Consider the following 24068-nt stretch of genomic DNA (forward strand, 5'->3'; position numbering starts at 1 on the left):
GCCTTCTCTGAGGGTGGTGGTAAGCCCTCAGAGGCAGTACATTTGCTGTTTCATTTTCCAATGCCATTCTGAGTTTCTCCACCATCTTTTTCAATTGAAATATGGTCAATGAGAAATCTGTAAAGCACTAGCTCATGACTTGCCCTCTAGGAAGACTTCCCCCTTCCTCCCACCACCCCTGAGCTCATCCCTCCACCCTGTCCTTTCCACGATAGTGCCCCTGGCCATGGCTGTGGAGGGGCCTGTCCTTGTCTCTGCATTCCCAGGATGGGCATGAGGCCATGCCATGATGGACACTCAGGCTGTTCAGGGTGGAGTCGCTAATTGGGTGATTGGCACCAGCACAGGTAGGGGACAGAGGCCATTCTCATTAAAGCACCTCCCTTCTTCCCCAGGATCCACCAGGGGTCTCTCCACGACCCTTTCCCCCACTGTCCAACATGGACCAGGCCTTCTGCTTGACTCTCAAATCCAATCCCTCTTTCCCGTCTGTGCCTGGCACCAGTGCCCCGTGCAGCTGCGGCTTCAGCCACCTACTCCCCATTTTGGAACCACCTGTCTTCTGCTTGTCCCTCTTCTATCCACATTTCCACTGGCTTCCCGTGGTCCTCAGAGCAAACCCAGGCTGCAAGGCTTGTGTGCTGCAACCCACATCACAGCACCCACTGTCTGTTGCCACATCACAACCAAGCTCCAGGTTCCCAGTGCACCCTTGGCTGATACTGTTCTCTATCTGGCACATCCTTCCTGCTGCTGAGCAGACTCTTTCTCTTTAACAACAGCTTTATTGAGATGTAATTCACATGCCTTAAAAGCCACCCTTTTCAGGTGTACAATTCAATGGTGTTCAGTATACCCACAGAGTTGTGCAACCCTCAGCACAATCAATTTTAGAACATTTGAATTACCTTCCCCCAAACCCCAGACCATTAGCTTTCATCCCCTTTTTCTCATCTCTGCCCTTGGCAACCAGTGTGTACTTCCTGTTGCCATAAACTGGTTTTTCATGGAAATTCACAGCAACGGCATCATGTAGCTGGTCTTTTGGATGGACTCTTCCACTTCGCAGTTCTCAAGGTTTGTCCGGGCTGTGCCATGTGTCAGCACTTTACCTTCTTTTGATGATGGGCATCCAGCCATGTAATATGAAAAACAGGGACATTTACTAAAAAAGATACAAGGTACAAGAAACATTGTACATGGGACCTCAGTCCCCTTCAAAGTAGGTACCTCGGGACCTCACAGAATTCTCCCAGTCATCATAAGCAGCCTCATTGTATTTTCCTGAATCTCATTGACAGTCTGAAATCTCTTCCTTTTTAAAAGTGACTTTAGTTTTGGGAAAAGCTATAAGTCACAGGGCTCCAAATGTGGGCTATAGGGGGGCTGACTCACCTGGGTAATTTGCTGTTTCACCAAAAACCTCTGCGTAAGATGTGATGTTTGAGTGGGCACATTGTTGTGATGAAGCTGCCAGTCGCCAGTTGCCCATTGCTGCAGCCTTCTGAATCATCCAAATAGTTTCTGTGGAGAAATGTGCAAACTTAACGCAAAATGGGATGCAGATTTATTGCTCTACTTGATCAGTCATTTTGAATGCAATGGCCACGCAGTACACATGCCCACTCAATGGCACATACTGCCCCCACTGACTAGTACAGTGAAGTTGTCATTGTTCACACATGCACATTCCAGTCCACTCTCCAGGTTGGCTGCCAGATTACATCGATGTCATGCAAACTGTTCTTGTTATATTAACAATGGTTGTACTTTTTCCAGATAGACCTTGTGTTCTAGTGTGTGAATATGCCACATTATGTTCTGCCCCATCAGTTGATGGATATGGGGTTATTTCCACTTTTGAGCTATTATGAATAATGCTGCTATGAACATTTATGTACAAGTTTTTGTGTGAACATATGTTTTCATTTTTGTTGGGCATATTGCTAGGAGTGGAATTTCTGGGTCATACAGTGACTCCATGATTCATGGAGGAATGGCTAGACTGTCTTCCTAACCATCTGCACCACTTTGCATTCCCACCAGAAGTGTCCGAGGGCCCTAGTCTCTCTGCCTTCTCACCAGCACTTGTTATTTGACTTTCGATTCTTGCCATTCTACTGAGTGTGAAGTGGCTCTCCTTGTGGTTATAATTTATATTGCCATGATAGCTAGTGATGAGCATGTTTTTATGTGCTTATTAGTCATTTGCATACGTTCTTTGAAGGAATGAATTCCAATCATCTGCCCAATTTTTAGTTGAGTTATTTTTTTCTTACTGAATTGTAAGAGTTTTTTATATATTCTAGATTCAAATTTCTTATCATATATATAAACACTTTTATTTATTAGGCAGTGTCCTTACAACACGAAATTCTTAATTTTGACAAAGTCCAATTTATCTACGTTTCTCTTTGCTGCCTGTGCTTTCAGTGTCAATCTGTGTGCTATAGGTCTGTGCAGATTTTCCATTTCTCCGTGAGTCAGTTACATCAGTTTTTCTCCCAGGAAACTGCTCACTTTATTTCTTTGATCTAGTTTCTTGGCATACCGCTATTCATAGCAGTTTATAACCTTTTTTTTCTATGATATTGATAGTAATATCTACTTTTGCCTAGTGAAGTCTTTTTATTTTTATTTTTATTCAGTTTAATGGGTGACATTGGTTAATAAAATTACATGGGTTTCAGTTGCACAAGTCTACAACACATCATCTGTGTACTGTGTTGTGTGTTCACCACCCCAGTCTCCATCCATCACCATGTATCCCCCCATCCCCTCCTCTACCTCTCCCATAGTCTCCTTTCCCTCTGGGAATCACCAAGCTGTTGTCTGTGTCCCTGAGCTTTTCTTTCTTTTCTTTGTCTAATCCCTTTACTTTTCTGACCCAGCCCCCAATCTCCTCCCCTCTGGCAGTTGTTGATCTATTCTCTGTGTCCATGAGTCTGTCTCCACTTTGTCCATTTATTTTGTTCATTATATTCCACATACAAGTGAAATCACATGATACTTATTTTTCTCTGACTGGCCTATTCCATTCAACATAATACTCTCCAGGTGTATCCATGCTGTCACAAAAGGTAACATTTCCTTCTTTTTGACTGCTGAGTGGTACTCCATTGTGTAAATGTACCACAGCTTTTTTTAAAAAAATAGTTTATTGATTATGCTATTACAGCTGTCTCATTACTCCCCTCCATTCCCCTCTACCCTGCACACCCTCCTCCACCCACATTTTCCCCCTCTAGTTCATGTCCATGCGTTGTAAATTCTTTTGCTTCTACATTTCCCATACTATTCTTGCCCTCCCCCTGTCTATTTTCTACCTACCATCTATGCTGCTTATTCTCTGTACCTTTTACCCCTCTCTCCTCCTCCCACTCCCCTATGGCTAACCCTCCATGTGTTCTCCATTTCTGTGATTCTGTTCCTGTTATATTTGTTTGCTTTGTTTTTGTTTTAGGTGTAGTTGTTAATAATTGTGAGTTTGCTGTCATTTTACTATACATATTTTTTATCTTCTTTTCCTTAGATAAGTCCCTTTAACATTTCATATAATAAGGGCTTGGTGACGATGAACTCCTTTAACTTGACTTATCTGAGAAGCACTTTATCTGCCCTTCCATTCTAAATGAAAGCTTTGCTGCATAGAGCAATCTTGGATGTGGGTCCTTGCCTTTCATGACTTGGAATACTTCTTTCCAGCCCTTTCTTACCTGTAAGGTCTCTTTTGAGAAATCAGCTGACAGTCTGATGGGAATTCCTCTGTAGGTTACTGTCCCCTTATTTCTTGCTGCTTCTAGGATTCTCTCAATTTTACTCTTGGATAATGCAATTATGATGTGCCTTGGTGTGTTCCTCCTTGGGTCCAACTTTTTTGGGACTCTCTGAGCTTCCTGAACTTCCTGGAAATCTATTTGCTTTCCCAGATTGGGGAAGTTCTCCTTTATTATTTGTTCAGATAACTTTTCCACTTGTTGCTCTTCCTCTTCCCCTTCTGGCACTCCTGTAATTCGGACGTTGGAACGTTTAAAGATGTCCTGGAGGTTCCTAAGCCTCTCCTCATTTTTTTGAATTCTTATTTCTTCATTCTTTTCTGTGTGGTTGTTTCTTTCTTCCTTCTGGTCCACTCCATTGATGTGAGACCAGCTTTCTTTCCATCACTATTGACTCCTTGTGTACTTTTCTTCATTTCACTTAGGGTAGCCTTCATTTTTTCATCTAATCTGAGACCAAATTCAACCAATTCTGTGAGTATCCTGATCACCAGTGCTTTGACCTATGAATCTGATAGGTTGGCTATCTCTTGGTCGCTTAAAAGAATGGGTTCTGGGGCTTTCATTTGTTCTTCTGTTTGAGCCATCTCTCTCTCTCTCTTTCTGTCTGTCTTTTTTTTGGTCTTCTTGCACCTGTTACACATGAGGGGTGGAGCCTTATGCGTTCATTAGAGTGGGGCAACCCAGTCACTGGGTTGTGATGCTACATGTGGGGATGGGGTCTGAGAGGGAACAATGGCCTTGCTCCACTTTCTGCCAATTTCAGTTCCTTCTGCCGCTTCCCCCAAGCAAACTGAATCTTTCTGGTGCTGATTCCCATGTGGGTGGGCTTGTGCACCCCGTGGGTCTTTCCAACAAGCTCTCCTGTGAGGTTGGGAGTCTCTCCCTGAGCCTCAACCCTCACAGGTGTTTTCAATCAGTGCCCCAAGGCTCTGTTTCCCAGTACTGGGATCCTGGGTTGTGCGAAGTGCCTTGCTTCACAATTGCCGCCTCGCTGGGCCGCTGGTTGCCACCCCTCGGCCGGGGTTTGCCAGCTGCCACTTGCGCACCCAGGGTCTGCCCACTGTGGTCTTGCGCGCCCGGTCCCAACACTCTTGGTGCTGCGCAACCCCTCTCCACCTGGCTTCTCAACTCCACCCCTCAAACGGGTGTGAATGAACATGTCTATTTTAACTCCTTGGTTGTCCGACTTCCATACAGTTCAATTTTCTGTCAGTTCTGGTTGTTATTCTGTTTCTAAATTGTTGTTGTCCCTATCTTGGTTGTGGGAGGAGGCACAGTGTGTCTACCTATGCCTCCATCTTGGCCAGAAGTCTATACCACAGTTTTTTTATCTACTGATGGGCACTTAGGCTGCTTCCATATCTTGGTGATTGTAAATAATGCTGCAATGAACATTGGGGTTCTTATGTTCTTCCAAATTAGTGTTTTGAGAGTCTTAAGATATATTTCCAGAAGTGAGAGTCCTGGGTCATAAAGTAGTTCCATTTTTAATTTTTTTGAGGTATCTCCATACTGTTTTCCACAGTGGCTGTACAAGTCTGCATTCCCACCAACAGCACATGAGGGTTCCCTTTTCTCCATATCCTCTCCAACACTTACTGTTTGTTGATTTATTGATAATAGCCATTCTGACAGGCCTGAAGTGATGTCTCATTGTGATTTTAATTTGCATTTCTGTCATGATTAGTGACGTTGACATCTTTTCATTGGCCACCTCTACATCCTCTTTGGAGAAGTGTTTATTCAGGTCCTTTGCACATTTCTTAATTGGATTGTTTGGTTTTGGGTGTTGAGTTTTATACAGTCTTTGCAAATTTTGGATATTAAGCCCCTATCACATTTATTGGTGAATACGTTCTCCCATTTAATGGGTTGTCTTTCCATTGTGTTGATAGTTCCCTTTGTTGTACAAAACCTTTTTAGTTTGATGTAGACCCAACTGTTTATTTCTTTTGTTTCCCTTGCCTAAGGAGATTTTTCATTAAAAAAAATTAGCTGTGAGAAATGTCCAAGATTTTATTGGGTTGTATTATTACATGCTTGTAATAACACAAGTATTATTACATGCTTGTGTTTTTCTAGTGTTTTTATGGTTTTGAGTCTAACATTTAGGTCTTTAATCTGCTTTGAGTTTATTCTTGTGTGTGATATAAGAAAGTTACCTAGTTTCATTTTTTGGGCGTGTTCAATTTTCCCAACACCACTTATTGAATAGACTATCTTAGCCCATTGTATGTTTTTGCCTCCTTTTTCAAATGTTAATCGACTAAAAAGTCATGGGTTCATTTCTGGGCTTTTTATTCTCTTCCATTAATCTATGCTTCTGTTTTTATGCCAGTACTATGCTGTTTTGATTACTATGACCTTGTAGTATAGTTTAATATCAAGTATTGTGATACCTCCAACATTGTTCTTCCTCAAGATGGCTGTGGCTCTTTGGTGTCTTTGTGTTCCCATATAAATTCTGGAATATTTGTTCTAGTTTTGTGAAATACACCATTGATATTTTGATAGGAATTGTGTTGAATCTATAGATCACTTTGAGTAGTGTGGACATTTTAATAATGTTAAATTTTACTATCCAAGAACACAGTATACAGAGGGGGCACCCCCCAAAGAACCAGAATTTATTTATTAAAAAGTGTGTACTTATTATTACATGTTTAAGTTTTCAGTTAACAAATTGCATCTACTCTCCATTTGATGCAATAAACCTATTGAGGCACTTTTTCACTGTTCAAAATAGTTTTTGAACTTGTCAGTTTTGATACTTTTTAGTGCTTCTGTCAGTTTTTGTTTCACTTCTTCTACTTTGGCAAAGCATTTCCCTTTCAGGACTTTTTTCACCCAGGGAAACAAACAAACAAACAAAAATAAGTCGCTCAAGGCAAGATCGGGTAAATAGGGAGGATTGGGCACAGAGGTCATGTTGTCTTTGGTCAAAAACTGCTGAACACTCAGTGGGGTGTAGGCATGTGTGCTTGTAAATCACCCATCATGAAATGGGCAAACACATTGAAAGAGTCTGCAAAAACATTTTACTAAAGCTAAATGCAGACTCTTATAACAACACCAGCTGATGCACTGATGCAGATGGGTTCCTAGAACACTAACCCAGTGGGAGAAGCCTAGACTGTAAGAGGCCTGCTCTCCAGAATATAATTCTGTTTTCTGGGGGGTGCCCACTCATGTGCCTCACTTATTTGTATCATCTTCTATTTCTTTCATCAGTGTCTCATAATTTTCTGAGTGCAGGTCTTTTACATCCTTGGTTAAATTCCTAGGTGTTTTAGAATTATAATAGTGTAATGCTGGCTTTGTAAATTGCCTAGTAAAGCCTTAGTTATCTTCTGAAATCCCATTATTACTAAATGAGTTCAACACCTTCTCAACACATACATTCACACACACACTCGCCCCTTCCTCCAGCGTTCTTCTGCATTCACTGACTCCCTCTACCATGCTGTAATCAGGGCACATTTTCACTATGAGTCACTACCTGCAAGTTCACATATCAGGAAACTATGAGCTCTTCAAAGGTCAAGACCTTCCCACACGTTTCTGCATGCCCAGCCCCTAGGGCAGGCTGGCTGCACTGTCACTGAACTGGATGAGTCCACTGGCACCAATGAAGGTGGTGCCTGGCTTTCTCTGGCAGAGCCTAGGAGGAAGAGAGTGGGAGTAGAGAAAGCAGAAATGAGAGAAAGTGAGGTAAGAACTGATAAGGGTCCTCTTCCCAAATTCGAGTGGCCCCCGAGCTTCCCTACAGAGTGACAGATTTTTTCCAGATGGTGTAAACTAACTGCTAAGGAAGCAGGTGCATGGAAGCTGTGGGGGCCACACCATACCATCAGCTTCACATTATGTGCTTTTATGTGCCCTCTTTCTTTCTCCAGAGGTATTTGGCACTGGGGGCTTAACAAATATGGTTTGAAAGTTAAAACCACTTCGCACCATTGTAGCCCCAAGGGCCTCTGGACACTATCACCAGCCATCTGAGTCTGTAATAAACACCAGGGCTGAAAAAAGGGCTGGGGAGGTTTCATGAGATCCTTTAGCCAATTAAAATTCACTCTCCAGACAGTTATGAACTCGGGTGTCTTTTGTGTCTGAAAAATATATCTTGACATTTAAGCCACACTCGCTGGGACACTGCCAGCAGCAGTAATAAGTCACAAATTCCAATCAGAATGAAAATGCTAAATTCTATGTTGCGGCTTCATTTGAAGGGCAAGGATGCTCAAACTCCTCAGGTTTGTCATTAATCCAGCAGCACCCTCTCTCTCCCTGGTCTTGGAATGACAGCGTTGTTGATCCAAGACCATGGCCCACTAGTGAACTTGGAGGCTGAGATAACAATAAGCCACCTTTCTGCTCTGGACTATTTGGAGAGTTGTTGGGGCCAGCTGGTGTCTACACATCACATAGTTCAGAAAGGCTCTGGGCCACAGCTGTGCAGGAGATCTCCCAGCTCAGCTCCAAGCCCAGAATGGCAACCAGCCACCACTTCTGCCCTGGGCCCCTGAACAGGATCCAAGAACCTGAAGCAGTGAGGAGGCTGCTGGCTTGCTGCCATATCTCTACTTCCAGACATCACTCTCCTGGGACCCTGGCCTGCCAGTGGCCCACACAAGAGGTTCCCCTGGCACCTCCTCACTCCCTCCCAGGCCTGCAGTGGGCACCAGTGGGAGTGGGCCAGGTGCTCTGTAAGTGTTCTGTGAGTGACACTTCTTGGGAAGGCCCATGCCCAGCACCTGTGGCCAAAATGGCTTTGAAGGTGTCTGCCCTGAAGGTGGGGAGATCCCCCAGAGGCCTTTCAGTCCTATTGGGCTCAGAGGACATGAGGCACTGAGGTGGTCTTCCCAGGCAGAGAGGCTATTCAAGGAAATGCTTCCTTAGTGCTTTTCCATCCCTCTGAGAGGTTTCCAGTGAACACAGAGTCAGAGTAGGCCCAGGAATGGGGCAGGAGGTGATAGCCAAGGACAGGAAGGCTGGAACAGGGATCAGAGAAACAGGCAATTCTGGTCCAACAATGCTGCTTCCTACTCCATGCGGTCCCTGTTACCCACTAACAAAGGGTTTTTGTTTTGTTATGTTAATAATATAAATGTATTGCTTATTCACAAAATAAAATTTATCTTAAAAATATGTGCAGCACATGTGGTGGGAGCATCTCAGCTGGCCACCAATGCCAGTGTGGCCCTGGACCCCAGCAGGTATGTCCAGAGAGGCCATGTGGGCAGGCTAGTGTCTGGAGAGGCTGTGCCAGCAGGTGGGACCACAGACACCCTAGCAGGGTCCAGGCAGCTGCTTTAACTTAGGGAAGAAAAGAGGAGGTGGCCGGCTTCCAGGGTCTTCACTGTTGGGAGCTTCCTATACCCTCTCTGACCGCCCTGGAGGCCGAGCCAGGGCAATGCCACAGCAGAAGGCTCAGTGTCAGGTCGAGGACAGGTCACCCAGGTGCTCTTTTCTCTCCTTTGTCCTCTTTGAGCTGGTCCCAAGGCTGTTGGAATTGTGATGTTTAGAAATCCCCTTCAAAACACTGTCTGGCTTCATTCTTAGGCATCCCATGTTTTTTGGTGAATTGATTTTTTCTGTTGCTTTTTGGAGCATAGAATGGCAATTGATTTCTGTTTATTGATTATATGTCCAGCAAGTTGCTAAACTGCATTATTAATTCCAGTCATCCATCTGTAAGTTTGGGAGTAGAGTCCTGTTTATACAATCATATCACCAGACAGTGATTACTAATTTGTTTCCTTTTCCTATTCCTGATATGGAATTTCCTTTTCTTCTCTGCCTGGGCTATGTGAGACTCCAGGACAATAATTTGTGGGGGCAGCATGGTGTCTGCTCTTGTCTCTGATTGGCTAGGGGTCACCTCTGCCATCGAACCCTCTAGGAGAACGCTTGCTGTAGATTGTTAGCATATACCCTTCTACTCTTAATTTGCCAAGAGTTTTCTTTCTCTTTAATTCATGAGTCTTTTTATAGTTAAATAAATAACTATTTTTCTGCATCTATTGACAATATCATCTGCTGGCCTATTAATGTATTGAATTCACTCGTAGACTTTCTAATGTTAGATCAACACCAAATTTCTGGAACATTACAACTTTGATACAAACTGTTTGTATTTTTATGTACAATATATTGTTTGGATTCAGTTTGTTGGCATTTCACTTAGAAGGTTCTATATCCATGTTCATGTGTAGATTGGCCTACAATTTAGTTTTCTCTTAATTTTTTTGTCTAGTCTTAGTATTTAGGTTATTATAGTATTATAAAATGAGTTGGAAGGTATTTCCTCTCTTTTCACAAAAGACTTAAAAAATTTTTTAAATATATTTTATTGATTATGCTATTACAGTTTTCACAATTTTTTCTCCCCTTTATTCCCCTCTGCCCTGTATCCCACCTCCCACCATCATTCCCGCACCTCAGTTCATGTCCATGGGTTATACATATAAGTTCTTGGATTTTCCATTTCCCATTCCCCCTGTCTATTTTGTACCTACAATTTATGCTTCTTATTCCCTATACCTTTTCCCCTGTTCTCCCCCTGCCCCCTGTGCACTCATAACCCTCCATTAGATGTCCATTTCTGTGAATACATTCTTGTTCTACATGTTTGCTTAGTTCATTACTGTTTTTGGTTTTTTAGGTTGGGTTTTTGATAGTTGTGAGTTTGTTGTCATTTTACTGTTCGTATTTTTGATCTTCTTTTTCTTAGATGAGTCCCTTTAATGTTTCATATAATAAGGCTTGGTGATGATGAACTCCTTTAACTTGACCTTACCTGGGAAGCACTTTATCTGGTCTTCCATTCTAAATGAAAGCTTTGCTGGATAGAGTAATCTCAGATGTAAGTCCTTACCTTTCATGACTTGGAATACTTCTTTCCAGCTCCTTCGTGACTGCAATGTTTCCTTTGAGAAATCAGCTGACAGTCTTATGGGAACTCCTTTGTGCTTGACTCTCTCCTTTTATCTTGCTACTTTTCAAATTTTCTCTTTATCTCTAATCTTGGGTAATGTAATTATGATGTGCTTTTGTGTGTGCTTCCTTGGATCCAACTTCTTTGGGACTCTCTGAGCTTCCTGGACTTCCTGGAAGCCTATTTCCTTTGCCAGATTGAGGAAGTTCTCCTTCATTATTTTTTCAAATAATTTTCAATTTCTTGCTCTACTTTTTCTCCTTCTGGTACCCCTATGATTTGAATATTGGAACTTTAAAGGTGTCTTTGGAGGTTCCTAAGCCTTTCTTCATCTTTTGAATCCTTGTTTCTTCATTCTGTTCTGGTTAAATGTTTATTTCTTCCTTCTGGGTCACACTGTTGATTTGAGTCCCGGTTTCCTTCCCATCACTGTTGGTTCTCTGTACATTTTCCTTTATTTCAATTTTCATAGGCTTTACTTTTTCCTTTATTTTGTGACCATACTCAACCATTTCTGTGAGCATCCTGATTACTAGTGTTTTGAACTCTGCATCTGATAGGATGGCTATCTCTCCATTGCTTAGTTGTATTTTTTCTGAACCTTTGATCTGTTCTTTCATTTCAGCCATATTTTTTTTGTCTTGGTGCACCTATTACATAAAGAGGGGCAGAGCCTTAGGTATTTGCCAGGGTGGGGCAACCCACGTTGCTGCACTGTGGTGCTGTATGTGGGGGAGGTGTCTGAGAGGGAACAGTGCCGCTTGCTCAGCTCTCTGTCAGCTTTCAGTCACTTCCTCTGCTACCCACAAGCAAATTGGGCCCTTCTGGTGCTGATTCCTGGGGGCGGTAGTTTTGTGTATGTTCTAGGACCCTGTGGGTGTCCCCAACAAACTCTCTTATGAGACTGGGAGTTTCTCTTGACACCTTAACCCCCACAGGTTTTCTCAGTCAGAGGTTTTGAGGCTTTATTCTCCCGATACTGGAACTATGGGTTGTGTGGTCTGTCTCACTCTCCAGTTGTTCCTTCTAGTGTATCTGCATATAAATATGGGACTGCCTGGTCTGCCAACCACCACCTCACTTGTCCCTGTCTTCCAGCCATCGCATTACCACCAGTGCTCTCTGCCCTAGCTGCCTGTCTCTGCCCCTCCTACCAGTCTGGATGAACATTTCTTTTTTAACTTCTTGGTTGTTGGACTTCGATACAGTTTGATTTTCTGGCAGTTCTGGTTATTCTTTGTTTTTAAATTTGTTGTTGTCCTTCTTTTGGTTGTATGAGGAGGCAAAGTGTATCTACCTATGCCTCCATCTTGGCTGGAAGTCTCCAAAGTGACAAAAGATTTTATATAAGACTGAAATGATTATCTCTGTTGGCTACTAGTGGTTTTTAAAAATATTATTGGACTATTCCTTCAAGTTTTATATTTCTCCTTGAGCCAATTTTGTTGAACTGTATCTCCTAGATGTTTTTAGGTAGCTTTGGATTTAAGTTTTCAAGTATCAAGTTTTCCATTTTGTTTTCCTATAGTCATTTTAAACTTTATTGTATCTTCTTTTCATTCCTGGTGTTTTTGTGTGCATATGTACCTTTTTTTCACTTTATTGAGGTATATTTCACCTTCCATAAAATTTACCATTTCAACTGTATAGCTCAATGGTTTTTAGCATATTTGAGGAGTTGTGCAGCCACTCCCACTATCCAATGTTAAGACCTCCCAACATCCTTAGAAGAAACTCCATCCACATCAAAGTCTGTCCCCATACCCCCCTGTGACTGTCTGAAGGGGCTTTTACTACCTTGTGTGTTTGTATGAGTTCAGAAGTCAAAATTACATCCAAAGTTATAAAATAGGTATAAAAATGTACACAGGAAATTCTAACTCCTACCCACAATGGGTAGCCATTTTCATTTGTTTTCTTTTTATTTTTTTTCTGTATTTCTTATGTAAAATGAAGAAATGCAAATCTATTGATTTCTGTTTTCCACCCTTTCCTTACAGTAAGCTAACTTAATTCATGCACTATTTTTTACCTTTGGTTGTTGCTCACTGTATGCTAGAGCACGTCCAAATGAGGCTGTGTTTCTGACACTGTGGCTCCTGCTAATTTAAGCAGCTCCCTTCTGACAGACCCATAGGCTTCCTTCTGACTGTTGCTATTCAAACAATGCCACAGGGTAGGGCTGTGCTCAGGTGAAGTCCTGCTTATGCAAGCTTGTCTGTGGAACTGATTCCCAGAGGTGCAATGGTTGGGTCCAAGGAGGAATGTATGTCAATTTTTTTGTAAGCAATGAATGTCGACATGCTCTCCCTGGAGTTGTTCAGTGTTGCATTCTCCTCAAGCAAACCTATTTCCTAGCAGCCACCCAATGATGTCTTTCAAATTTTGAATTTTTACCAATCTGATTTATAAGAAATGGTGTCTATGTGTAGGTTAATTTGCATTTCTCTTAAGAGGGAGGTTGAACATCTATTGATGTTTAAGGACCATGGGTGTTTCTTTCTCTTTGAACCATTTCTTTTTTTTAGCCCATTTTAAAAATTGGGTTCTTGGTTTTTCCTGTACAAAAAAAAAAGCTCTGTTTAAATTATCCATTGCTATTTGTGGTATTGTGATCTCTAACAAGACATATATATGTATTTGATTGGACATCATTCCCTGCCCCAGCCCAGAGCACCTAAAGCCATTGACCTTTCCTGCATGCTGAGAGCAGAAAGGTGTCTGTTGTCATGTGATGGAGGAGACTTTGGAAAAACCTAAGGATGGGGACTGTTTGCCAGGAGACCCAGCCATGTGCATGTGTGCATGACTATGAGTGTATGAATGTAAATGTGCATCTGAGATTGCTTGTGCACATGCATGTGTATGATTATGAGGGTGTGTGGAAATAAGTGTGCACCTAAGATTGTGTGTGTGTATGCAACTATGAGTGTGTGAAAATAAGTGTGCACTCAAGATTGTGTGTGTGTATGTGTGAATATCAGTGTATATCTGGATTTTGTGTGTGAGCATGGTATGTGAATATGAGTGTGTGTGAAGTAAGTGTGCTTCTGAGATTGCATGTGTTCATGCATGACTATAAGTGTGTGCAAATAAGTGTGCACCTGAGATTCTGTGCATGTCTGTGAATGTGTGAAAATAAGTGTGCCTTTGAGATTATGTATGTGCATGTGTGCATGTAAATAAATATGAGTGCATTTGAAAATAACTATGCCTCTGAGGTTGTGTGTGTGAGAACTGTCAGTCCAACCTCTGACCTCAGGGAAGGCGAGAGAAGATGCAGGGTAAACCAGTTGCCGTGGTCAGTGATTTAATCAATGGTGACTGCAGATGAAGCCTCCATAATGACCCACATGACTGGGCTTGGAGGCTTTTGGCTTGATGACCATGTGGAGATTTGGGGAGAGGGTTCAGAGGAAACTCAATTGCTCTTCCTGCAACCCCAAGCATCTCTTCCGTCTACTGTTCCTGAATTGTATCCTTTAGTAAATGTGTAGGAGGGTGCATCCAGGGGGCCCCCAAAAGAAGGATTTGTAATGGGGTCTAGAACTCAAGGTGTCCAGGAAATATTAGAAAGATATATAGGATGTCCTCACCCTCCACCACAGGCGTGAGTTGGGGGAAGGGACACATGGAGCAGGGCCACTGAGAGCTGTTTTGCATAGCAACAGCTTTGCAGCTAACCTCTGGCATGGTCATTTTACACATCTATAACTTTTAAGTGGTTGCATAGATATGTTAAATAGCTGTGGCCATGCTCTGAGCCAGGGGAATGAAAGGAACTTCCCCCCAAGATATAACTGGGAGGCAACTCCCCATAGTTACAGTGCCTGCGTGAGAGCTTGGAGATGACTGGCTCCATGATAGGGGGCCACCCCTCCCCCAACTCGTGGTGGCAACCCAGTAAAGCTGGAAGGATATGGCAGTGTATCCTGGCAAGTGTAGTCAGTTGTGGGAGGAGTCAGAAATGGGACTGCAGAGGAAGATTGGTGCAGGGATTTAAACCCAGACACGGCAGCCATTGAAGAGAGGACCATGCGGCTGTGGCACTAAGGAGGACCAAGCACTTTTGGCAGAGTGGGGACCTCCCCACAGCCATGAGAAGAATCACCATGCAGCTTTAGCACCTTCATCTTCTTGGCAGGGTCTTTCACAGAGGAAAGTTTTTAATTTTGATGAAGTCCAATCCATCGATTTTTTTTCTGGGTTGTGCTTTTAGTATCATGTCTAAGAAATCTTTACCAGGAACTAGGTCCTGAAGATTTTCTCGTGTTATATTCCAAAATTTTTATAGTATTAAATTTTGCAGTTAAACCTGTATTCAATTTTGAGTTCATTTTTGTTTAATGTATAAGGTTTAGGTCAAGGTGAATTTTTTAACCTTTGAATGTTCAATCGTTCCAGCACATTTGCTGAAAAGGATGTCTCTCCTCTGTATACTTTTGCTCCTCTATCAGAAACCAGTTGGGCTACTTGTTTGGGGCTATTTATGGATTCTCTATTCTGTTCCACTGATCCCTCCATCAATTCCACACAGTAGCTATACAATAAATATTAATATTGGGTGGAGTGGTTCCTCCTACTTTCTTCTTCTTTTTTAGAGTTGTTTTAGCTATTCTAGCAGTTCCTTTACCTTCCCATGTAAACTTAAGAATAATCTTGTCTACATGTAAAAAGACACAGTGCTAAGATTTTTTATAGCAACTGTCAATTGGGGATCGACATCTTTACCATGTTGAATCTTCCAGTCCATGAACATGGTGTGTCTCTCCATTTATTTAAATCCTCTTTGACATCTTTCAGCAGCATTTTGTAGTTTTCAGCATATAAATCCTGCACATTTTGTTCGATTTACATGTATTTCTTTTTTAAGTAATTGTAAATAAAATTTAACTTTAATTTTAGTGTTTACGTTTTCACTTATAGTATATAGAAAGACAGTTGATTTTGTACCCTACAACTTTTGTAAAGTCACTTAGTAATTATAGCTTGCTTTAGATTACTAAGGATTCCCTATGCAGACCATACATGTCATCTATAAATTGAAACAGGTTTATTTACTTCCAATGGTATACCTCTTATTTCCTTTTCTTGGTTTATTGCACTAGCTAGAACTTCTGGTACTATGTGAAATTGCAGTGATGAAAGCCAGACATCCTTTGACTTTCCTGATCTTAGCAGGAAAGCATTCAGTCTTTTACCTAAGTTCGATATCCACTATAGAATTTTTTTGTAGGTATTCTTTATCAAGTTGAAGAAGTTCTCTATTCCTAGTTATCTGGGAGTTTTTCTCATGAATAGATGTTGACATTTGTTAAATAACTGTTTCTGCATCAATTAATAGGATCCTGGGATTTGCTTTCTTTAGTTTCTTCATATGACAGATTACACTGATTGGCTTTTGAATATTGAACCAACCCGCATCCCTGGAACAAACCCCACATGGTCACAGTATATAATTGTTTTTATATATTGCTGAATTCTCTTTGCTGATACATTGTTAAGAATTTTTGTATCTATATACATGAAGTATCTATACATTACATCTATAGGTATATGAGGGGATATATACTTTAGTCTTTAGAGTTTAGTTTTGCTTTTTAGTCACTTGTTTTGTACTGTGTTTGTCTGGTTTTGGCATTAGGGTAACACCAACTTCATTAAATGAATTGGGAAGTGTTTTTTCCTCTTCCATTTTCTGGAAGAGTTTGTATAAATGGGTTGTTAATTCTTTTTTAAATGTTGGGTAGAATTCACCAGTAAAATAATTTGGCCCTGGAGATTCCTTATGAGGGAGTTTTAAAATTATTAATTCAATTTCCTGAATAGCAATAGAGTTATTTAAATTAACTATTTCACACTGGATGAGTTGTGTAATTTTTGTTTTCAGGAAATTGTCCCATTTCATAGGTGTCAAACGTGTGTGAGTAGAGTTTTCATAGTATTCCGTTTTGTTCTTCACTGTCTGCCAGGCCTGTTTTACATCTTCTCTGCTTTCTGTCAGCCTGGCTAATTCTTTTTCAATTTTATTAACCATTTTGAAAAGCTAGCATTTTGTTTCATAATTTTCTCTATATATTTTTTTCAATTTCACTAATTTTAGATTTTATCTTTACTATTTTCATTCCTCCACTTGTTTTGTATTTATTTTTCTCTTCTCTTTCTAGGTTCTTAACTGAGAACTTAAATTCTTGATTTGAGACTTTTCCTCCCCTCTAAAGTAAGCATTTGGTGCTATACATTTCCCTTTTCATGCTGCTTTATTACATCCCACTAAATATGCCGCTATTTTTTTTCTCTTGATGTACTTTGTATTTTTCTTGAGATTTCCTCTTTGATCCATGGGTTATTTAGAAACATATTGTTTAATTTCCAAGTGTTTAGAAACTTTCCTGTTATTTTTTGTTGCCAATTTCTAATTTGATTCCAGTATAACTGGAGAACACACTCTGTATGATTTCAGTTATTTTACATTTATTGAGGTTTGTTTGGTGGCACAGGATATGGTCTGTCTTATTATACGATGGTAGGTGCTCGAGAAGAATGCATATTGTTGGGTGAAATGTTATATAAATGTCATTTAGATCTTGTTGGTTGATGGTGTTGTTAAAATCTTTTATATCTTCAATGGTTTTCTGTCCAAATATTCTATTAATTGTTGAAGACAGGTGTTAAAGTCTCCAGCTATAATTTGAGAGGTGTCTGTTCCTTCTTTCAGTTTTTGTCCTGCATATCTCACAGTTCTGTCCCTGATGCATTCACACTTAGAACTGATATGTCTTCTTGACAGACTGGCCCTTTCATTTGGTGGATTGGCTCTTTTATTGCTATGCAGTTTCCCACTCTGTCACTGGTAGATTTCTGTACCCTAAAGTCTATATATTTTCCTTTACTTTGATGTTTAAAAATATAAACTTTTTCTTAGATAAAAAACATGTATAGTTAAATGACAGCAAACTCACAATTATTAACAACCACACCAAAACAAAAACAAACTATGCAATCAACTAGAACAGGAACAGAATCACAGAAATGGAGGTCACATGGAGGGTTAGCAACAGGGGAGTGGGAGGAGGAGAGAAGGGGAAAAGGTACAGAGAATAAGTAGCATAGATGGTAGGGAGAAAATAGACAGTGAAAGGGTAAGAATAGTATGGGAAATGTAGAAGGCAAAGAACTTATGACATGTGGACATGAACTAAAGGGGGGAATGTGGATGGGAGAGAGTGTTCAGGGTGGAGGGGAATGAAGGGGGGAAAATGGGACAACTGTAATAGCATAATAAATAAAATATATTTAAAAAAATTAAAAACAATAAAAACAAAATAAAAAATATAAACTTTTCTCTAATATAAATATGTCCAATGTAAACATTGACACTTTTTCTTTTAATTAATGTTTACATGGTATATCTTTTTGTATCCTTTTACTTTCAACCTGCCTATGTCATTATAGTTCAAATGAGTTTCATGTAAACAGTATGCAATTGGGTCATACTTTTTAATCCACTATACCAATTTCTGTCTTGTAGTTGGTATATTTAAAACATTTATATTTAATGTAAGTGTTAACCTGTTAGGACTTAAGTCTGCCATTTTTTCTGTTTGTTCTCTTTTTTTTATTTCTCTGTTTTCCATTTCCTGCCTTCTTATGGGTTGCTTAAACATTTTAAAAATAATTTCATTTTGAAAAATCTGTAGTAATCTTGAGTTTATCATTTTATATTGCTTTTATAGTGGTTCCTATAAGTATTACACTATATATATAGTGTAATATATATGTAGACTGTTTTATATATACATATATATGTGTGTGTGTATATATGTATATAACATCACAGTTAATGATGGTGCTGTTTTACCAGTTTGAGTGAAGTGTAGAAAGCTTGCCTCCTTTTATGTCCTTTACTGCTCACCATCTGTAATACAATTGCCTTAAATATTACCTCTGTGTACACGGAGAGCCACATTAACAATGCCATAGTTTTTACTTCAACCATTAAACAGATTTGGAAAGCTCAAAAAGACAGGAGAGTTTATTGGATTTATGTGTACTTTAGTGCTTCCCATTGTTCTTCTCTCCTGATGTCCCAAATTCCATCTTTTGTCATTTCCTTCTTGTTTAGGGAACTTCTTTTAGCCATCCTATGAGAGTGTGTATCTGCTGGCAACAAATTCTCTTAGCTTTTCTTCATCTGAAAATGTCTTGATTTTCCCCTCATTCATAAAGCATATTTTCAGTGGATATAGAATTCTAGGTTGACAGTTCTTTTGTTTCAGCACTTGAAAAATATTGTACCACTTCCTCCTAATCCTCATGGTTCCTGGTGAGAAATCTGCTCTAGTCTGAGTTTGTTTTTTCCATAGGTAATATATTGTTTCTCTTTAGCTGCTTTCATAATTTTTTTATCCTCACTCAAGGGCATGCTTATTGATTTTAGAGAAAGGGGAAAGGAAGGATAAAGAGAAACATCTATTGGTTACCTCGCACACATGCCCTGACCAGGGACCGTGACTGCAACCTAGACATGTGCCCTGACTAGGTATCAAACCCGTGATCTTTCAGTTTACAGGACAATGCTTCAACCAACTAAGCCACACCAGACAAAGCAAAATTTTTTTTTGTCTTAGGTTTTCAGATGTTTGACTACATGTCTTGGCATGGCTCTCTTTGGGTTTATCCTATAATATTTAGATTTTATTCAGTTTCTTGAATCTAGGTTTATGTCTTTTGCCAAATTTGGGGATTTTTCAGCCATTGTTTCATCAGATATTTTCTGTCCCCCCTTCCTCCTCTTTATTCAGGGTCTGAGATGAGATAAATGTTAGATTTTTTTGTTATAGTCCCATGTGTCTCAGAAACTTCACTCTGTTCTTTTTCTCCAGTCTATCTTCTCTCTGTTGCTTAGATTGGGTGATTAACTGCTTCTTTCTCTGTTCCACTCCATTCTGTGGTTAAGCCCAGCCATTGAGTTTATTTGTTTGTTTACTCATTTATTTATTTTTCAATGTATTCTATTTTTTTCCACCACCATTTATCTCACCTATAACCTCTTCCACCTCTACCTAACCCTCTCATCCCACAATCACCACACTGTTGTCCATATCCATGAGTTCTTTCTCTCTTTTGTTTTTTTCTCAATCCTTCCACCCCACAGTTTCCCTCCCCTAGAGCTGCCAGCCTACTTTCTACCTATGAGTCTGTCTCGATCTTGCCTGTTAATTCAGTGTGTTCATCAGATTCCACATATGAGTGAAGTCATATGGTACCTATATTTCTCTGACTGGCTTATCACTCTTAGCATAATGTACTCTAGTCCAACCATGTTGTCACAAAGGGTACAATTTTCTTGTTTGCAGCCAAGTAGTATTCTGTTGTGTAAATGTGTCATATTGTTTTATCCACTCATCCACTGATGGACACTTGAGCTGATTCCAAATCTTGGCAACTGTAAATAATGCTGCTGTGAACACAGGGGTGCATATATTCTTTTGAATTAGTGTTTCAGGTTTCTTCAGATAAAGTGCCAGGAGAGGAATCTCTGGGTAATTTCATAGTTCCATTTTTAATTTTGTTAAGATAACATTGTACTGCTCTCCACAGTGGCTGCACAAATCTGCATTCCCACCAACAGTGCATGAAGCTTCCCCTTTCTTCACAATTATTCCAGTGCTTTTTGTTTGTTGGTTTATTGATGACAGCCATTCTGACAGGTGTGAGATGATATCTCATTGTGGTTTTAATTTAAATTTCTCTGATAATTAGTGATGTTGAGCATCTTTTCACATGTCTCTTGACTATCTGTATGTCCTCTTTGGAGAAGTATCAATTTAGGTCTTTTGCTAATTTTTCAATTAGATTGTTTGGGTTTTTTTCTTTTGAGGTTGAGTTTTATAAGTTTTTATAAATTTTGGATTTTAATAAGGGGTTAATACCTCTTATCTGATGTATCATTGGGAAATATGTTCACCTATGCAGTGGGCTGTCTTTCATTTTGTTGATGGTTTGTTGATGCTGTGCCCAAACTTTTTGGTTTGATATAGTCAGTCCCATCTGTTTACTTTATTTTTCTTTCCCTTTCCCAAGGAGCTATATCAGAAAAAAAAATATTGCCTGAGAAATGTCTGAGATTTTACTGTCTATGTTTTCTTCTAGGATAGTTATGGTTTTGAGTCTAACATTTAAATCTTGAACGCATATTAGACAGATACATGAAAAAACAGTGAAACTAGAATACCTTCTTATACCATACACAAGGATTAACTCAAAATGGATTGAAGACTTTAGTTTTTTAAATGTATATTTGAGACCTAAATTTTCCACTTAGTTTTTCTTTATATCTTCTATTTTTTTACTGAAATGCCCTATTTTTCACTTGTTTTAAACATATTGGTAATTTGCACATTGCAGCATTTTTATGTAGGTTGCTTTAAAATCCTTGTCAGATAATTCTAACTTCTGTGTCACTGTGGTGTTGGTGACTATTGTCTTCTGTCAGTCATGATGAGATTCCCGTTTCTTGGTATGATGAATATTTTTTAACTGAAACATGATGATTATACTATAAGATGTTAGATCTTATTTAGATTTTGTTTTTTATAATTTTTTAAAAAATTTTCATAACATTTGACATACAATATTACTTTTATGTGCACACCCTACTTATTAGACATTGCATGACTTACTAAGTGATCATCCCTTAAATCTCATTTCCATCTGACATCATGCATAGTTATTAGAATAGTATTGACTGTATTCCCTATGCTATACTTTATATCCCTGTGACTATTCTGAAACTACCAATCGGTTTTTCTTAATCCCTTCATTCTTCAGCCATTCCTCTAGCCACCCTTCCATCTGGCAGCCATCAATATGTTCTCTGTATCTATCAACCTATTTCTGTTCTGCTTCTTTACTTTGATTTTTAGATTTAATTGTTGATAGGTGTGTATTTATTGCCATTTTATTGTTCATATTATGATTTTTTTCTTCTTCTTAAAGAAGACCCTTAAACATTTCATGTAATACTGGCTTGGTGATGATGAACTCTTTTAAGTTTTTGTTGTCTGGAAAGATCTTTATCTGTCCTTAGGTCCTAAATAATAATTTTGCTGAGTAGAGTAATCTTGGTTGTAGGTCCTTGCTTTTCATCCTTCTGGCTTGCAAAGTTTATGTTGAGAAATCAGCTGACAGTCTAATGTGAACTCCCTTGTAGGTAACTAACTGCTTTTCTCTTGCTGTTTTTAAGATTTTCTCTTTATCTTTAACCATTTGCATTTTAATTATGATGTGTCTTTGTGTGGGCCTCTTTGGGTTCATCTTGTTTGGAACTCTCTGTGCTTCCTAGATTTGTATGTCTATTTTCTTCACCAGGTTAGGGAAATTTTCCATGATTATATTTTAAAATAAGTTTCCAATTTCTTGCTCTCTCCCCTCCTTCCAGCATCTCCATGATGCAAATGTTAGCACATTTGAGTTGTCCCAGAGGCTTCTTATACTATCCAGATTTTTTTCTTTTTGCTCTTCTGATTGGGTGTTTTTGGCTTCCTTGTGCTCCAAACTGCTGAGTTGATTCTCAGCTCCATCTACTCTACTGTTGATTCCTTGTAAATTATTCTTCATTACAGTTAGTGTATCCTTCATTTCTGATTTTTTATGGTTTCCAAGTCTTTTTTTTATGCTGTTAAAGTTCTAAGTTCATTGAGCATCCTTATAAGCAGTATTTTGATCTCTGCATCTAGTAGACTCTTGTCTCCATTCTGTTTAGTTCTTTTGCTGGAGTTTTGTTCTATTCTTTCATTTGGAACATGTTTGTTTGTCTCTTTACTTTGGCAGCCTCCCTGTGTTTGTTGCTATGTATTAGGTAGAGGAACCATATCTCCTGGGTTTGGTAGAGTGGCCTGATGTAGTAGGTGTCACGTAGGGTCCAGTAGCACAGCCTCCCCATGTACCAGAGCTGGATACTCCAGGTGCACTCCCCTGTGTGGGCTGTGTACACCCTCCTGTTGTAGTTGAGCCTTGATTGCTGTTGGCGCAACAGTGAAAAAGATCTACCCCAGGACCAACTGGCTGCAAGGACAGGTTGTGACCACTGACCACTGTGGAGAATCATCTGTGCACAGCCACCCCACGGAGCAAGACTTACTTTAGTGGGGGTCTTGTGCCTGTCTAGTCCACCCTTTGAGTATGTCACTTGGGGTGGTTGGGTGGTGCTGATGTAGTTTAAAGCTGTCTACCAGGTGCATTGGCTCTGGGGCCTTCCAGAGGTGCAGGCCAAAGTCAGCTGCCACCTGTGTTCTGCCTGGAGCCATCCAGAACAAGCTACAAAACAGTCTGCAAGTGGCTGCTACTTTTTCTGGGCTTGGAGGTGCTCAGGAGGAGCTGTGAACCAAGGCTAGTTGCTGCCAGGGCCAGACCAGTGGTTACCTAACAAGAGGTATGTGGCACACCAAGGCCAGATGCTGTTTGTTGAGAGATTTTAGGAAAGTTGAAGCATGAGACAAGACAGGTCATTAGTATGGAAATGTCACTGGAAACAGCTTGCATGGGCTAGAAAGTTGTATCTGAAGGGGTCTCAGGGAATCACCAATATGGGCATTAGCCAGGTTGACAGAGAATCAGATATGACAGCTGCATGCTGGATCTGTTGAGGAACGGCTAATAGCCTCTTCCAGCACTTCTTTCCAGAAGAAAGCTGCTCCTCCAGCCGTTGTCCTGATGCCAGACACTTCAGTTCCTCCCCACATGTCCCTGGTGCCTTTTAATCTGCTGCCTCAGTGCTGGAGCTCAGAGTGAGTACATCCATGCATTGGCCTTTTAAGAGGAATGCCTGGGACTCCAAAAGCCTTCTGTCTTACTCAACTCTGATCTCTGCTAGTTTTTACAGCTGGAAGTTATGGGTAGTCCTCTTTCTGACACTGGAACCCTGGGCTGTGGTGCCTGGTGTAAGGCTGGGACCTCTTACTCCTCAGGGGGAGCCTCTGCAGTGGAGATGTCCCCCGTGATTTTTATCCATCACACTTGGGTATGGGACTAGCCTGTTCCATGTCCTCACGCCTCAGTCTCAATGTTGTTCCTTCTTTATATCCTGAGTTGTAGGACTTCCATTCAGTCCGATTTCAGGCAGTTCTGAATGATGGTTTTTCTGTAGTGTAGTCATTTTGATGCGGTTGTGAGAAGATTTGAGTACCACATTTACTTACTCCTCCATCTTGATCAGAAACCTAAATTTTGTATTTTAGCACATCTCCTCTGGCACTGCTCCAGCAGGGGGGTGAGAGGGGCATTGCCTCATTAATGCCAGGTTGGTGGAGAAGCCCAGAAGTCCAGGTTCTCCACTCTGCCCCCTTTGA

At 40.3% G+C, this 24068-nt stretch overlaps 1 long non-coding RNA gene across 1 annotated transcript; it reads right to left on the reverse strand.

Annotated features, from left to right (window-relative positions):
• Positions 1-737: 737 nt before the first annotated feature.
• On the reverse strand, positions 738-22744 carry LOC118502305. Its single transcript, XR_004905015.1, has 3 exons — positions 22668-22744; positions 8372-8377; positions 738-750 (listed from the first exon to the last, which is right to left on the reverse strand). It is a non-coding gene; the product is annotated as an uncharacterized LOC118502305 (long non-coding RNA).
• Between the last annotated feature and the right edge of the window lie 1324 nt (positions 22745-24068).

This window comes from Phyllostomus discolor, chromosome 8 (genome assembly GCF_004126475.2).
Source record: "Phyllostomus discolor isolate MPI-MPIP mPhyDis1 chromosome 8, mPhyDis1.pri.v3, whole genome shotgun sequence".
NCBI lineage: Eukaryota > Metazoa > Chordata > Mammalia > Chiroptera > Phyllostomidae > Phyllostomus > Phyllostomus discolor.